The 17,273-nt window shown below is 41.6% G+C and overlaps 1 protein-coding gene across 1 annotated transcript in view; it reads left to right on the top strand.

Annotated features, from left to right (window-relative positions):
* LOC135550585 (cGMP-dependent 3',5'-cyclic phosphodiesterase-like) overlaps positions 1-17,273 on the top strand; it is a 48,816-nt gene that overhangs the window by 12,599 nt on the left and 18,944 nt on the right. The gene's annotated exons all lie outside the window — the stretch shown is intronic.

Below are 17,273 nucleotides of genomic sequence, written 5' to 3'. Positions count from 1 at the left end.
CATTTCCCATCAATTCCCATTATTAAAGTGGCTGGAGTAGAGTCAGTGTCAGTGTGTTGGGAGCAGCTACTCAATGTTAGTGGTGGCTGTTTAACAGTCTGATGGCCTTGAGATAGAAGCTGTTTTTCAGTCTCTCGGTCCCAGCTTTGATGCACCTGTACTGACCTCGCCTTCTGGATGATAGCGGGGTGAACAGGCAGTGGCTCGGGTGGTTGATGTCCTTGATGATCTTTATGGCCTTCCTGTAAGTGTAACATCGGGTGGTGTAGGTGTCCTCAGGTAGTTTTCCCCGGTGATGCGTTGTGCAGACCTCACTACCCTCTGGGTGGTGTAGGTGTCCTGGAGGGCAGGTAGTTTTCCCCCACTACTGGTGATGCGTTGTGCAGACCTCACTACCCTCTGGAGAGCCTTACGGTTGAGGGCGGAGCAGTTGCCGTACCAGGCGGTGATACAGCCCGCCAGGATGCTCTCGATTGTGCATCTGTAGAAGTTTGTGAGTGCTTTTGGTGACAAGCCGAATTTCTTCAGCCTCCTGAGGTTGAAGAGGTGCTGCTGTGCCTTCTTCACGATGCTGTCTGTGTGAGTGGACCAATTCAGTTTGTCTGTGATGTGTATGCCGAGGAACTTAAAACTTGCTACTCTCTCCACTACTGTTCCATCGATGTGGATAGGGGGGTGTTCCCTCTGCTGTTTCCTGAAGTCCACAATCATCTCCTTAGTTTTGTTGACGTTGAGTGTGAGGTTATTTTCCTGACACCACACTCCGAGGGCCCTCACCTCCTCCCTGTAGGCCGTCTCGTCGTTGTTGGTAATCAAGCCTACCACTGTTGTGCCGTCCGCAAACTTGATGATTGAGTTGGAGGCGTGCGTGGCCACGCAGTCGTGGGTGAACAGGGAGTACAGGAGAGGGCTCAGAACGCACCCTTGTGGGGACCCAATGCTGCCATCAATCCACAGTTTCTGGTTAGGGAATGTTTTAATCGTTGCTATGGGAACGACATCTTCAACGCACGTTCTAATGAACTCGCACACCGAAACATGTCCCAGTCCACGTGATGGAAGCAGTCTTGGAGTGTGGAGTTTTTTTTGCCACCTTAGTTGTGGGTAGTTGACTTTGTTAGTGGCCTGTATAGCCCTAGTAAGCTTCATGGTTGTTTTTGTTGGCGACATTCAAAATAAAAAGAAATGTACGCTTACCACGCTGCACCTTGGTCCGGTAATTTCCCCGACGACGTTCGTGACAGTACACCTCTCTTCTGTCTTCCCATTAAGCCCTCTACAACGTTGTTTACATACATTCAGACTTCCCTGTTAAGATAAATTTCCTAAATCTGCATCGCTCGAACACTGATATTTACAGTATACTGTACCAGTCAAAGGTCAGGACACACCAAAACATTCCAGGGTTTTTATTTATTTGTACTATTTTCTACATTGTAGAATAATAGTGAAGACATCAAAACTATGAAATAACGCATATGGAATCATGTAGTACCCCAAAAAGTGTTAAACAAATCAAATATGCTTTATATTTCAGATTCTTCAAAGTAGTCACCTTTTGCCTTGATGACAGCCTTGCACACACTTGGCACACTCTTCTCTCAACCAGCTTCACAAGGTAGTCACCTGGAATCCATTTTAATTAACAGGTGTGCCTTGTTAAAAGGTAATTTGTGGTATTTCTTTACTTATTAATGTGTTTGAGCCAATCACTTATGTTGTGATAAGGTATGGGTGGTATAAAGAAGATAGCCCTATTTGGTAAAAGACCAAGTCCAGATATTGGAAAAGAAACAGCTCAAATAAGCAAAGAGAAATGACAGTCCATCATTACATTAAGACATAAAGGTCAATCAATCCGGAAAATTTCAAGAACTTTTAAAGTTTCTTCAAGTGCAGTCGCTAAAACCATTATGCGCTATGATGAAACTTGTTCTCATGAGGACCGTCACAGGAGAGGAAGACCCAGAGTTACCTCTGCTGCAGAGGATAAGATCATTAGAGTTACCAGCCTCGGAAATTGCAGCCCAAATAAATGCTTCATAGAGTTCAAGTAACAGACACATCTCAACATCAACTGTTCGGAGGAGACTGCGTGAATCAGGTCTTAATGGCCGAATTGCTGCAAAGAAACTACTACTAAAGGACACCAATAAGGAGAAAAGACTTGCTGGGGCCAAGAAACACGAGCAATGGACATTAGACTGGTGGAAATCTGTCCTTTGGTCTGAAGAGTCCAAACTTGAGATTTTTGTTTCCAACCACCATGTCTTTGTGAGATGCGGAGTAGGTGAATTGATGTTCTCTGCAGATGTGGTTCCCACTGTAAAGAATGGAGGAGGGGGTGTTATGGTGTGGGGGTGCTTTGCTGGTGACACTGTCAGTGATTTATTTAGAATTCAAGACACACTTAACCAGCATGGCTACCACAGCATTCTGCAGCGATACGCTATCCCATCTGTTTTGCGCTTAGTGGGACTATCATTTGTTTTTCAACAGGACAATGACCCCACACACCTTCTGGCTGTGTAAGGGCTATTTGACCAATAAGGAGAGTGATGGAGTGCTGCATCAGATTACCTGGTCTCCACAATCACCCGACCTCAACCCAAATGAGATGGTTTGGGATGAGTTGGACCGCAGAATGAAGGAAAAGCAGCCAACAAGTGCTCAGCATATGTGGGAACTCCTTTAAGACTGTTGGAAAAGCATTCCAGGTGAAGCTGGTTGAGAGAATGCCAAGAGTGTACAAAGCTGTCATCAAGGCAAAGGGTGGCTACTTTGAAGAATCAAAATGTATTTTATTTGTTTAACACTTTTTGGTTACTACATGATTCCATATGTGTTATTTCATAGTTTTGATGTCTCCACTATTATTCTACAATGTAGAAATTAGTAAAAATATAGAAAAATCCTTGAAGGAGTAGGTGTGTCCAAACTGGTTCTGTATCCACAGTACATTCTCTCACAATGATATTTTATTCACATGGAATGAGGCTGAAAACCATTCAAATGAGCTACTTATGCTTTTACTACTATGCTATTTCTATAGGAACACCCTCGGATTACTCAGTCCCAGTGCTTTCAGGCAGTCCTCCAATGGCATAATGCTGAACCAAAGGTCTCTACACCCCATATTAACACTGTAACATTTTAGCAGCAGATAACGCTATGTGTAATAAACTGTGGCTGATGAAAAGTGTAAGCTACCTGTCAAAGGGTAACAGACAAGTGTTTGATGTCCAGGGATGAGTGCATCTGGCAAGCAAATTAATACAGGCCAGAGTCATAGTGTTGACATTCCCAATAAGGATGGTGGGGAGGTTTTGGCATGTCTGTGTGCCACTGTTATTGTCTGTATGTGATGGAAGAGGTCTTTCACCACGTATACACTATACATCTGGTTTACAACTTTAACAGTGGATTATGCTAGTATCCTACGTAGGCAGACTGTGGTATGGTGAATTTCCTCTTGTTTATCCTCCTGATGGCGTATTTAGATATCAGTAGCGTGCCGTGGTTCTGGGGCCTGGGCCTTCAGTGAGGTCCTACACAGTCCCACCCAAATTAATCCACCTCTTATTACCATCATTATGATGCCATGGCTCTAGACACTATACATTTAGACAGAAACGCAGTATAACCAGGCGTTGCGTCACCTTGAAATTGACATTTTTATTCAGAGAATTGCAGGGGAAGAGTACAATACCTTTTCATTGTGCAGCTTCGTTGCCCTGCACGCTTGTTCGTTGAGCTGTAGATCCACTCGGGTGTCCCCAAAAGTTTTCAAAAGCACCATTGTTTGTAAGTGCCCAGTCGTACTTTGGTGTCTCGTTGCTGCCTTGGTTAGACAACTCAGGTTTGCAAAGCCAGTGTGGCTACAAACACCAAATCGATCACTTGCAAATAATAGGCATTCCCAGCAGTACAGTTTGCAGTGCTTCTCGAAGCCTGTCTTTGTAGCGTCGGCTTTGTAGCGTCGGCATCTACCTCTCCTGACAATGTCTAACTTTTCTTGAAAAGACCTGCCCATATAGGAGACCTGCCCATATAGGACCTGCCTCTCAATATTGGTAATCCAATCAAAAGACGTGCAGGCACTACGCCTGCTAGCTGGCTCCTGTGTAACACTGGAGCCAGCCAGCAGGCGTACAATAGCCAACTCTAAAGCTGAGTGGTTGACACAAAATTTTAATTTCCATTCACTTTAAGCTACAAGCGCCCGCACTGTTGATTCTGAAGCGCTGAGGGCAGATTTTAGACCCCTGGCAACACATGATGGCTGAATATGATTGGATAAAATATCTAACATAAAGACCAGCCCTCCAAATCTCAACCTGGGGCTGGAAGCAGTACAACCAAGAGGAACACTATGAAATGAAGAGTGTAACTCTTACTCTGGGGAATAATTTAATACATATTTGTGGGAAAATATATTTAAAAAATATATATATTCTGATGATGTTTAGGCCAGCAGAGAAGGCCTTGCTGGCCCTGACGGCCCACCACTGTTAGATATAGTTGTAATGCACTCAAATAACTGTAAAATTATATTATCATAGCCATGTATATAATACTGGACAGTGTCGTGTCTTTGGCTATGCCGGATTAAGTGATATGACATGCTATTCTATAAAATAATTTATCCGTAATTAATATTACCTGATTGAGCTAATCATGTAAATGTAATTAACTAGAGAGTCGGGGCACCACAAAATAATATTTATAGAGCTGTTATCTTCCGAATAAACTTTAAAGACCTAGTAATATTTTACATCAATAGCAGTCAATATTAATCATCACCTTAATTCAGTCTCATCTGAAAGTTGTAAATTCTTGGTTATCTTCACGAACCCTGGCTAACAAGTTGAATCAGCAATACAAAATTGGGTTTAATTATTTATTTAGTGAATACCTAGCTAATCACACAGAATTACACATACACATAATTAATCATAACTTGATTACAAATTACGTCATAAAGGAAAACGTCCCTAGCAGGCGGAACAGATATGACAGCTTGTTACACAAAATAACAGGGTCTGGGTTTGAGTGAAAGAGCGGGAAGACTGAGGAACAAAGGGCGAAGCCGTGCTATCGTAAATACAGTATCTCATGCATTCTAAATTACCGCCCATTAGGAAAAGGAAAATGCAATAAATATTTATCCCTCTCTGTCACCGCATGGTCTTGTGTTAAAATTGTTTCATCCGACACATCTACCATCCAACTCAGTCTCTAGTAGCAGCAGTCAATAAATATGATTAGGCTTTGATGTGAATGTGTTGAGATGAATGGAGTTATTTTATTCGCTCTACCTCTTTCATTAATGATTTGAAATTTGTTTTCCAGCAATGATAGTGTTTATGCTACCTATGAGAGACTTCAATTCTGCTCAAACTCGGACAGAGGTAACCTCCAGGCTGGCCTGCCGTAGCCACAGGTCGAAAGTCAGACGTCAATTACCTCAGATGAGGCAGCTCAGGAGTTGAAGCAGGACTGTATTGTAAAGCAGAGATGCCTGCCATATAGTGTAGGTGGAGTCCTATTCTTTCCAGGTGATGTGATTACTCAGTGCTTATATTCTCCGTAAGGTTACTGTGACCTTTAGCATAGATCAATTCACCCAGCAGACACATGACTCCAGATGCAATGGGTGCTCCACTCCACATCCTTCCTCCCTCCACACAACCACCCTACTGGGGTAGCTCTAGGAAGAGTCTGGGTGGTTCCAAACTTCTTCCATTTAAGAATGATGCAGGCCACTGTGTTCTTGGGGACCTTCAATACTGCAGACATTTTTTGGTACCCTTCCCAAGATCTGTGCCTTGACACAATCCTGTCTTGGAGCTCTACGGACAATTCCTTTGACCTCATGGCTTGGATATTGCTCTGACATGCAATTTCAACTGTGGGACCTTATATAGATAGGTGTGTGCCTTTTCAAATCATGTCCAATCAATTGAATTTAACACAGGTGGGCTCCAATAAAGTTGTAGAAACAGGATGCACCTGAGCTCAATTTCGAGTCTCATAGTAAAGGGTCTGAATACTTACGTAAATAATGTTTTTGCTTTGTCATTATGGGGTATTGTTTGTAGATTGATGAGGAAATGTTTTTACTTAATCCATTTTAGAATAAGGATGTAACATAACAAAATGTGGACAAAGTCAAGGGGTCTGAATAGTGCACTGTGCCTTAACTCACTCTGGTTTAGGGTTGCAAAGCTACCGGTCATTTACTAAAGTTACTGGAATCTTCAGTCATTTTGGTAATTAACAGGTAATCTATGGTAACTTTGGAAATTTATACTTGAATAACTTTTAAAAAGTGTATTCATATATAGTATTTCTATAATTCCATAAATGTCCATAATTCTACTGAATTGACCATATGGTTCAAGAGAAAATAACCATCTAATTAACAATGGCATTATTTTCAATTAACTTATTTTCAATTAACTTTGCCAATTATAGACTTTTTTCACAACTGCCACCAGTTTGGCGCCAAAACATTTACAACAAAGAAATATTGAGTGTGTAAAAATGTATTATATATACACTACCAGTCAAAGGTTTTGATACACCTACTCACTCAAGGGTTTTTCTTTATTTTTACTATTTTCTACATTGTAGAATAATAGGGTAATTGTGTAGGCCAGGTCATTTGATTGCTACACTCCATCACTCTCCTTCTTGGTCAAATAGCCCTTACACATGGGGCGGCCCATCAGGAAGTCCAGGACCCAGTTGCACAGTGCGGGGTCGAGACCCAGGGTCTTGAGCTTAATGACGAGTTTGGAGGGTACTATGGTGTTAAATGCTGTAGTCGATGAACAGCATTCTTACATAGGTATTCCTCTTGTCCAGATGGGTTAGGGCAGTGTGATTGTGATTGTGTCATCTGTGGACCTATTGGGGCGGTATGCAAATTGGAGTGGGTCTAGGGTGTCAGGTAGGGTGGAGGTGATATGGTGCTTGACTAGCCTCTCAAAGCACTTCATGATGACGGAAGTGAGTGCTACGGGGCGATAGTCATTTAGCTCAGTTACCTTAGCTTTCTTGGGAACAGGAACAATGGTGGCCCTCTTGAAGCATGTGGGAACAGCAGACTGGGATAAGGATTGATAGAATATGTCCGTAAACACACCAGCCAGCTGGTCTGCGCGTGCTCTGAGGACGCGGCTGTGGATGCCGTCTGGGCCGGCAGCCCTGCAAGGTTTAACATGTTTAAATGTTTTACTCACGTTAGCTGCAGTGAAGGAGAGCCCGCAGGTTTTGGTAGCGGGCAGTAGTCAGTGGCACTGTGTTGTCCTCAAAGCTAGCAAAGAAGTTGTTTAGTTTGTCAACCACATCGTTGTCCGCGATGGGGCTGGTTTTCCTTTTGTAGTCCGTGATTGACTGTAGACCCTGCCACATACCTCTCGTGTCTGAGCCGTTGAATTGCGACTCTACTTTGTCTCTATACTGACACTTAGCTTGTTTGATTGCCTTGCGGAGGGAATAGCTACACTGTTTGTATTCGGTCATGTTTCCGGTCATGTTTCCAGTTGCCTTGCCATGATTAAATGCGATGGTACGTACTTTCAGTTTTGCGCAAATGCTGCCATCAATCCACGGTTTCTGGTTAGGGAAGGTTTTAATAACCACAGTGGGTACAACATCTCCTATACACTTCCATATACACTCTCTCACCGAGTCAGCGTATACGTCAATGTTATTGTCTGAGGCTACCCAGAACATATTCCAGTCCACGTGATTGAAGCAATCTTGAAGTGTGGAATCTGATTGGTCAGACCAGCGTTGGACAGACCTAAGCATGGGTGCTTCCTGTTTTAGTTCGAGTCATGGTCAGATTTGCCAAAAGGAGGGCGTGGGAGGGCCTTGTATGCATCGCAGAAGATAGAGTAACAGTGTTCTAATGTGTTACTCGCTCGTGTACTGAAATCGATGTGCTGATAGTATTTAGGTAGCCTTGTTCTCAGATTAGTTTGTTAAAATCCCCAGCTACAATGAATGCAGCCTCAGGATAGATGGTTTCCAGTTTGCATAAAGTCCAGTGAAGTTCCCTGATGGCCGTCTTGGTATCCACTTGCGGGGGGATATACACAGATGTGACGATAACCACTTAACATTGTGTGTTAGCATGCTTGCTCCCATTCCGTGATGAAATGTTGCTAGCTGGCTAATTTCAGTGCTTAGTATGTTACGAGATTGTATTATTTTAATTACATTGTATGTATACATAGTTGTGTGTACTGGGTTTCAGTCATTTTATGCATATGTTCCTGTCATTAGAATTGTCATACTTTCTGCAAGTCATTTTATCCTTGCTAGCTAAGCTAGGCCCTATTCCTTGTTAGCTCGGGATGGTAAGTTCACGGATTCATGCTATTCATTGGTGTATTTCTAAATCATTATTTGTATGCCTTTGTTATGCACTTGAGTGAAGACCCAAAAGCGGTTTAACAGAAACAGAGTTCTTTAATGAGAAAACAGGAAAGACATAGATCCTCTTCAGACGTTGACAATGGCACAATAGACTACCCGCAGAGAGGGCGACAAATGAAACATAAAGTCCCTCTGATGAATAGCAAGAGAGTCCCCTTCTTAGCAGCAGAGGAGAATAGCTGGGTAGCGGCGACAGGCTGCAGGTCGCTATGGGTAGGCGCGGGTCATAGAGGAACGGTGGTACCTGATCACACGTAGCATCAGATGAACTGGACACAGTGCAAAGAAAGACAGTTTAGTAGTGTACAGGATGCACCTGCCAGGCAGACTCCGACAGGATAGGACAAGGAGGAAGCAAACGAGACGATAGCTTGCTTCTGGCATGAGAAACACAAACGAGAATCTGACACCGAAAGTAGCAGGAACAGAGAGAGAAATAGAGACCTAATCAGAGGGAAAAAAGGGAACAGGTGGGGAAAGGGTGAACGAGGTAGTTAGGGGAGATGAGGAACAGCTGGAGAAGGAGAGAAAGAGAAGGTAACCTAATAAGACCAGCAGAGAGAGACAGAGTGAAGAGAAAGGACAGGAACAGACATAATAAGACATGACAGCCTTTGTGTTTGCTTGATGTGAATGGATGCAGAACATGTTGTGATACATATTTTCTCTTTTTTGTATTGCAGTTTTACTATCATCCTTACTAAAGAACCCAAATGGTATTCCTGCCTCCTGGATCTTCATTATTATTAGAGTTGTTAGCTATCTGTCGATTTGTGGAGGAGACACACACATTACTTTCCAGTAATATACCCTCCATTTGCAACCCTACTCTGGCTTCTGGGATTAAGGATGATCACTGTGTATGATGAAGTTGTTTCTCCAGACCTGTTTGTAACTTAGACTAAGGCAAGGGAAGGTTTCCTGTGTGGCAAGTATGTTTCTACCACAGGCGGCTGGTTGCACCTTAATTGGGGAGGACGGGCTCATAGTAATGGCTTTAATGGAATGGTATCGAACACATCAAACACATAGTTTCCATGTGTTTGCTACCATTCCATTCACTCCATTCCAGACATTATTATGAGCCTTCCTCCCCTCAGCAGCCTACTGTGGTGTGTATGTATGTGTGGAAGATTGAAATGAATTATCACTTAACTATAAATGTTAATCATTCTTGGTGTTCCATATTCTTCTGGCCCAGAGAGCTGATAAAAGTCCAAGTTTATGAACTTCAATAAATGATCATGCATTATAAAACAGGGACCCTCTCCAGGTGCATTCCCCATGCGTGAGAACATTAAAGTGTTGTTGATATTACTAAAAACACAGCTATAAAACAATATTAAAACCAGCTTCCATTTTAATTGTGCAAAATTATGAAGGCACGGATAAAGCCACATGTTCTTTGATAATGCAATGAAAAGGAAAATACAGCCACAACAGAAATTATTTGTCACACTTGTCGTAGTGAGGAGACCAAAGCGCAGCATGATGTGAATACATACTTTTAATGTAAAACGAAATAACACGAAGTACATGAAACAAACAAAATAATAACACGACCGTGACCGCTATCAACACTGAGTGCAAAACATGCGATATGCCACTTTGTTTACATACTCATCTCATATGTATATACTGTACTCGATACCATCTACTGTATCTTGCCTATGCTGCTCTGTACCATCACTCATTCATATATCTTTATGTACATATTCTTTATCCCCTTACACTTGTGTATAAGACAGTAGTTTTGGAATTGTTAGTTAGATTACTTGTTGGTTATTACTGCATTGTCAGAACTAGAAGCACAAGCATTTCGCTACACTCGCATTAACATCTGCTAACCATGTGTATGTGACAAATAAAATTTGATTTGATGCAACATCCATTAGACATAGATAATCACCCATGAAATACTCAAAGAATATGGCTGCCTAAATATGGTTCCCAATCAGAGACAACGATAAACAGCTGCCTCTAATTGAGAACCAATCTTGACAACCATAGACATACAAAACCCCTAGACTGGTTACAACCCCATAAACATACAAAAACGTATAATCACCCATGTCACACCCTGACCTAACCAAAATAATAAAGAAAACTAAGGCCAGGGCGTGACATGATTGGCATAAAGTTAGCAAAAAAGACAAATAATACAAATACTGAGCTATATGGTATGCTCAAACAAAATTATATTATACTAATAGAAAAGTAAAAAAATAAACTCTAAAAAAGATATGTGTCAAAATTATTGGCTCCCCTGTTTTCAATACATTGTGCATCCTCCCCTTGGGAGGATAGCGGCACTTAGCCTTTTTCCATAATGTTTTATGAGATTGAAGAACCCATTGGGAGGGATCTTAGACCATTCATCCATACAGTCTTTCCAGATCCTTGATATGCTTCATTCTGCCCCATAATATCAAGGATCCACCACCATATTGTACAGTAGATATGAGATAATTTTCTTATATGCATCCTTCTTTCAAACCCACCACTGGTGTGTGTGGCCAAAGAGCTTTATTTTTGTCTCATCTGACAATAGCACCCGGTTCTAATCCAAGTGCCAGCGCCATTTAGCAAACTCCAGAGGAGTGTCCTATGAAGCAGGTTTAAGGAATTAGCAAAGTAATTTTGGTGAACTCTGAGTTCAACTCGGAACCAGTGTTACGAAAGTGGCTCACCTGAGCCGAGGACCAATGAAATCAGATTCCCTCCCTCTTGCAAAGATTGCATCATCGTCCCCACGGGGGAGGCAGGTAGCCTAGTGGTTAGAGCGTTGGGCCAGTAACCAAAAGGTTGGTGGATCAACTCCCTAAGATGACAAGGTAAAAATCTGTTGTTCTGCCCCTGAACAAGGCAGTAAACCCACTGTTCCTAGGCCATCATTGTAAATAAGAATTTGTTCTTATCTGACTTGCCTAGATAAATAAATAAAAAAATATTTGAGGAAGACTATTGATTAAATATTTTATTAACCAAATGTTTTTTGTGTGTAAAAAAATTGTAATGTTAAAATATATCACATTACACATTAAGTCATGACAGAATGCATTTTAAACTTCAAATAATGTAACACTTTTGTATGACTTAATAAAGATAACCTAGCGATAGGCCTGGGGAAAAAAGGTGCTTGAGCATTGATAAGCACATGAAAGAAAACTAAAGACGGCATTAATGATGAGTAATAAAATAAAGACGCATTAATGATGAGTAATAAAATAAAGACGGCATTAATGATGAGTGATAAAATAAAGACGACATTAATGATGAGTAATAAAATAAAGACGACATTAATGATGAGTAATAAAATAAAGACGCATTAACGATGAGTAATAAAATAAAGACGACATTAATGATGAGTAATAAAATAAATGACGATAAATAAAATAAAGACGACATTAATGATGAGTAATAAAATAAAGACGGCATTAACGATGAGTAATAAAATAAAGACGGCATTAACGATGAGTAATAAAATAAAGACGGCATTAACGATGAGTAATAAAATAAAGACGGCATTAACGATGAGTAATAAAATAAAGACGGCATTAACGATGAGTAATAAAATAAAGACGGCATTAACGATGAGTAATAAAATAAAGACGGCATTAATGATGTGTAATAAAATAAAGACGGCATTAATGATGAGTAATAAAATAAAGACGGCACTTCTAAAAGCCACTTTCACACCATAGCCTACTGAATTTGCAAGATAAAACTTGTCTTTCATTTTGAATTCGGCACAAATGTGGCACTGACTAGCCCATGAATTAATGCTTCAGCATTGTCTCAATGAAGAGTTTGGCAGTCAACTAGCCATGTGCGACATGCACACGCAATTAAACGCCTGCTAGTATTAGCGCCAGGCGGACGAGCAATATACACCGTCATAGTACGAATAAAGCCTCAAATGGAATAGAAGCGAACCCTGAGTAGATCGAGCTTGCTTCGTAGGATACCGCTCTGGTGATTGCATTCGTTGGTTGCTCTCAATAAAGTCAATATAAAGGCTCAGGGGCCGGTGGTACATTTGCAGAGCAGCTGGCTGGTGTGATTACAAATATATTCAATCTCTCCCTATCCCAGTCTGTTGTCCCCATATGCTTCAAGATGGCCACCATTGTCCCTATACCAAAAAAGCAAAGGTAATTTAACTAAATTACGTAGCACTCACTTCTGCCATCATGAAGTGCTTTGAGAGACATGGATCATATCACCTCTATCTTACCTGCCACCCTAGACCCACTTCAATTTGCTTACCGCCCCAATAGATCCACAGACGATGCAATCGCCACCACACTGCACATTTCCCTGTCCCATCTGGACAAGAGTCCTAACAATGTAAGAATGCTGTTCATTGACTATAGCTCAGCATTCAACAACATAGTACGCTCCAAGCTCATCATTAAGCTCGAGGCCCTGGGTCTGAACCCTGCCCTGTGCAATTGGGTCCTGGACTTCCTGATGGGTCGCCCCCAGGTGGTAAAGGTAGGGAACAACACCTCCTCTTCGCTGATCCTCAACACTGGGGCCCCACAAGGGTACGTGCTCAGCCCCCTCCTGTACTCCTTGTTCACCCATGAGTGCATGGCCAAGCACGCCTCCAACTCAATCATCAATTTTGCAGACGACACGACAGTAATAGGCTTGATTACCAACTACGATGAGACAGCCTACAGGGAGGAGGTGAGGGCTCTGGGAGTGTGGTGCCAGGACAATAACCTCTCACTCAACGTCAACAAAGCTAAGGAGATGATCATGGACTTCAGGAAACAGCAGAGGAGGCACCCCACTATCCACATCGATGGGACTGCAGTGGAGAAGGTGGAAATCTTCAAGTTCCTCGGCGTACACATCACCGACATCCTGAAATGGTCCACCCACACAGACACCACCCGATGCCATAGGAAGGCCAAAAAGATCATCAAGGACATCAACCACCAAGGTCAGTACAGGTGCATCAAAGCTGGGATCGAGAGTCTGAAAAACAGCTTCTATCTCAAGGCCGTCAGACTGCTAAACAGCAACCACTAGTACATCAGAGGCGGTTGCCTATAGATATAGATTAGGAATCACTAGACACTTAGAAATGGATCACTAGACACTATAATACTGTTCTGTATCTAGCATTACCCATCTCATATGTATAAACTGCACTCTACACTATTCTACGGTATCTTGGTCACTTTTAAATTGTGTTTACATAGTGCATCCCCCATTTCATATGTATATACTCTATTGTATTCTATACTACTGTCACAAATCCCGCCGAAGGTGGTTCCTCTTCCTGTTTGGGCGGCGCTCGGCGGTCGTCGTCGCCGGTCTACTAGCTGCCACCGATCCCCTTTTCTGTTTCAGTTAGTTTTGTCTGATGTGTTACACCTGTTTCTTGTTTGGGTTTTGATTTGGGCTATTTAAACCAGGTACGCCCGCCTGCTTTTGTGCGGGCTTGTTTTTCTGTTCATGTGGTGTGTATTCTCGTGGACTATTTTCTCTGGACTGTTTGGTCCTGCTTTTGGGCTGGTTTAAGTGATGCGCCTTAGTGTTTGGCGTTACCGTTACTTGTTGTTCTGGATTAAAAGATCACGATTGAACTACCTCTGCTCTCTGCGCCTGACTTCCCCACCCACTACTCCTAGAAGCTGTGATAACTACACCACTGACTGTTAAACAGACATCTCCAGCACATCAGAGGCTGCTGCCTATATACATAGATTCGGAATCACTGACCACTTTAAGGAAAAGAAACACTAGCCACTATAATAATGTCTCCGTATCTTGCATTACTCATCTCATACGTATTCTATACTATATGCCACTGTATCTTAGTTCAATGCTGCTCTGACATATGTGTATATATTCTTAATCCATTCCTTACTTAGATTTACGTGTATTTTGGGTATATGTTGTGAAACTGTTAGATATTAGTTGTAAGATGTTACTGCATTGTCGGAGCTAGAAGCACAAGCACTTCGCTACACCCGCAATAACATCTGCTAAACACGTGTATGTGACCAATAAATTAGATTTGATTTGGATGCGATTTCTTCCAAGGCCTCGGCTATGAAATCCTGAAGACCCCAAAAAAGTTTCAGCTGCATTCACAATGATTCCTATTTACTTCCACTTCTTCTCCACTTGTGCTGTACAGATTATGAACACTGCAGTAAATAAAACAAAGTCCACTTTTTTAACATGTAGCATTTCACTATCCCTCGGTTCACTGGTCTTGGTGGCTCTACTAACATTGCTTCTTCCCCGCCACTCGTTCCTTCCAATCTTCTCACCGCCTCCAGATAGGAGACACACTGGACACTCCTTACCCTCGCCACCTCATTCTCACTCACCCTAACAAGGCACCCCAGGAATTCAGGCTCATGTTCACCTCCACAGTTGCAGCATTTCCCTCCATCTGGCATACAATATTCTTCCCTTGACACATGACCAAATTGTTTACATTTATGACACTGAAGGAGCTTGTGCACAAAAGCTCGTACAGGGTAAGAGAATTTTATAAGCATTTTGCTACACTCACAATAACATCTGCTAACCATGTGTATGTGACCAATAAAATGTGATGTGATTTGGTATCTCATGAATCTAACTTTATGTGACAAGAAATAGACTCTTCATCAAAGAACAGTAGCATGGATGAAGTGAATTTCTTTTCTCTGTCCAGTCGACGTGCACCAACCACTCCATCAATGTCTTCAGTTACATCCTCAGCTTTTACTTCTTGCACCACCCCAGAAATAACACCCTTGATAGGCGCACTGCTACAAAAATCCATGCAGGAAACATTCCACTCCGATATCTTTTTGAGTCTTAAAACACACTTCTTCTGCTCCGCAGACACACCAAAAATCTAAATAAGAACACTTCTTGTGACTCTCACTGACTCCACACTTTCCTCCAACACATTCCAGATTTTCCTGGAGACGTTAAACGGATTTCCTAAGTAGCATTGATCCAAAATCCTGACTCCGACTAAAAATGAGTCTAGTGGTTTCCTATTTTCCAACATAGCTTTACTTCTCTTGTTTCCCCTTTTTTTCGCCAATGGGTCCCACTCATTCCCACTTTCTGTACTAGCTTCATGGGTCACTAGCAGTTTCAAACAAAACCTCAGTTTCCTCCATCTTCCGTCACATTCCCTCAGGCAAATGTACCACTGTTGCAGTGGTTTTACATTTCTTAATTTGATCACTCTGTTATGTGGATAATTTTCCTGTGCAACAGGAAATGCAAAATGTAGTGTATTCAAGGTTTAAAAAGACTTGATTTGCCGTAACGAAAAATGTATCAACCCCTACAAAAAATGTCCATTAATTATAATCCACATAATAATTCACATTTCCTGTTGATGCAGGATTATTTTCCTGCTGTAGCAAACTGGCTCAAACTAAGATCCTACATCTGTAATTGGTGCCCTAATAGTGGTAAGCAGTATTTGGTTTATCAGTTGTTTTTTTGTACCCATTGCCTGATTTATAAAAGTCAACAACAATTTCTCTCTTAATTTGTGAGTACTTTACTTTCCCCCTTGGTGATGGATGACAAAGGAATTTATATGCTTTATCTCGTTTTTGTACCCCAGTGAAACAGGAAGCCATACATGGCCACAATAGAGAGATTAATTTAAAAACAAAGAATGTTAATGCAGATTCAATTTTGTTTATTTATTTATAAGAATCTTTAGGGGTGCCAAAGATTTTGGCACGTATCTTTTTCAGATGTTTTAATTATTTCTCTCTAATACAATTGAAGTAGTATAAAATTATGTAATTTCCATTTTTTTAGCATACAATATACACTGAGTATACAAAAAATTAGGAACATTTTCCTACTATTGCACCCTCCTACTTTAGCACTCAGAACAGCCTCAATTGGTTGGGGGTATGGACTCTACAAGGTGTTTCGAAAGCATTCCACAGGGATGCTGGCCCATGTTGACTCTAATGCTTGGCTGAATGTCGTTTGAGTGGTGGACCATTTTTGATACACATGGGAAACTGTTGAGCGTGAAAAGCCTATCAACTTTGCAGTTCTTGACACTTACCGGTGCGCCTGGCACATACTACCATACCCTGTTCAAAAGCAACTACTTTTTTGTCTTGACCATTCACCCTCTGAATTGCACACATATACAATCCATGTCTCAGTTGTCTCAAGGCTTAAAAATCCTCCTTTAACCTGTCTCCTCCCCTTCATCTACACTAAATGACATCAATAAGGGATCATAACCTTCACCTCTGGATTCACCTGGTCAGTCTATGTCATGGAAAGAGCATGTGTTCTTAATGTTTTGTACACTCAGTGTAGTTCAGTATTTGTACTATTTATTTTATATAGTATTTTTTGTTAATCTTTATCAAGCGATCCAATAATTTTGGTTATGACTGTAACTTACTGTCATTTGGGGGGCAGGTAGCCTATCGGTTAAGAGTGTTGGGTCAGTAACTGAAAGGTCTCTGGTTAAAATCCCCTAGCCGACTAGGTGAAAAACCTGTCGATGTGCCCTTGAGCAAGGCACTTAACCCTAATTGCTCCTGTAAGTCGCTTTCGATGAGAGTTTCTGTTAAAAGACAAAAATGTCTATTCTGACTTACAGTTTTTTGGAGGCTGAGTGTTTTGTTGCCAGTCACAGTTTGACAGTTAGAGAATTGACCCGGCTACATCCTTTGAGATATATCCTGATATTTAGCATTGATTGCTGTAATAGTGAGTGTGTTGTATGTGTCACCGGTCGGTCTGGCTGTACTCTACAGTGAATGTGTCTCCAGTGAATATGAGCTACTGGAGAGGCAGCTCTG

Source organism: Oncorhynchus masou, chromosome 12, assembly GCF_036934945.1.
Source record: "Oncorhynchus masou masou isolate Uvic2021 chromosome 12, UVic_Omas_1.1, whole genome shotgun sequence".
NCBI lineage: Eukaryota > Metazoa > Chordata > Actinopteri > Salmoniformes > Salmonidae > Oncorhynchus > Oncorhynchus masou.
The sequence above is the reverse complement of the archived record's forward strand: the minus strand, read 5'-3'. Positions and strand labels throughout refer to the sequence as shown.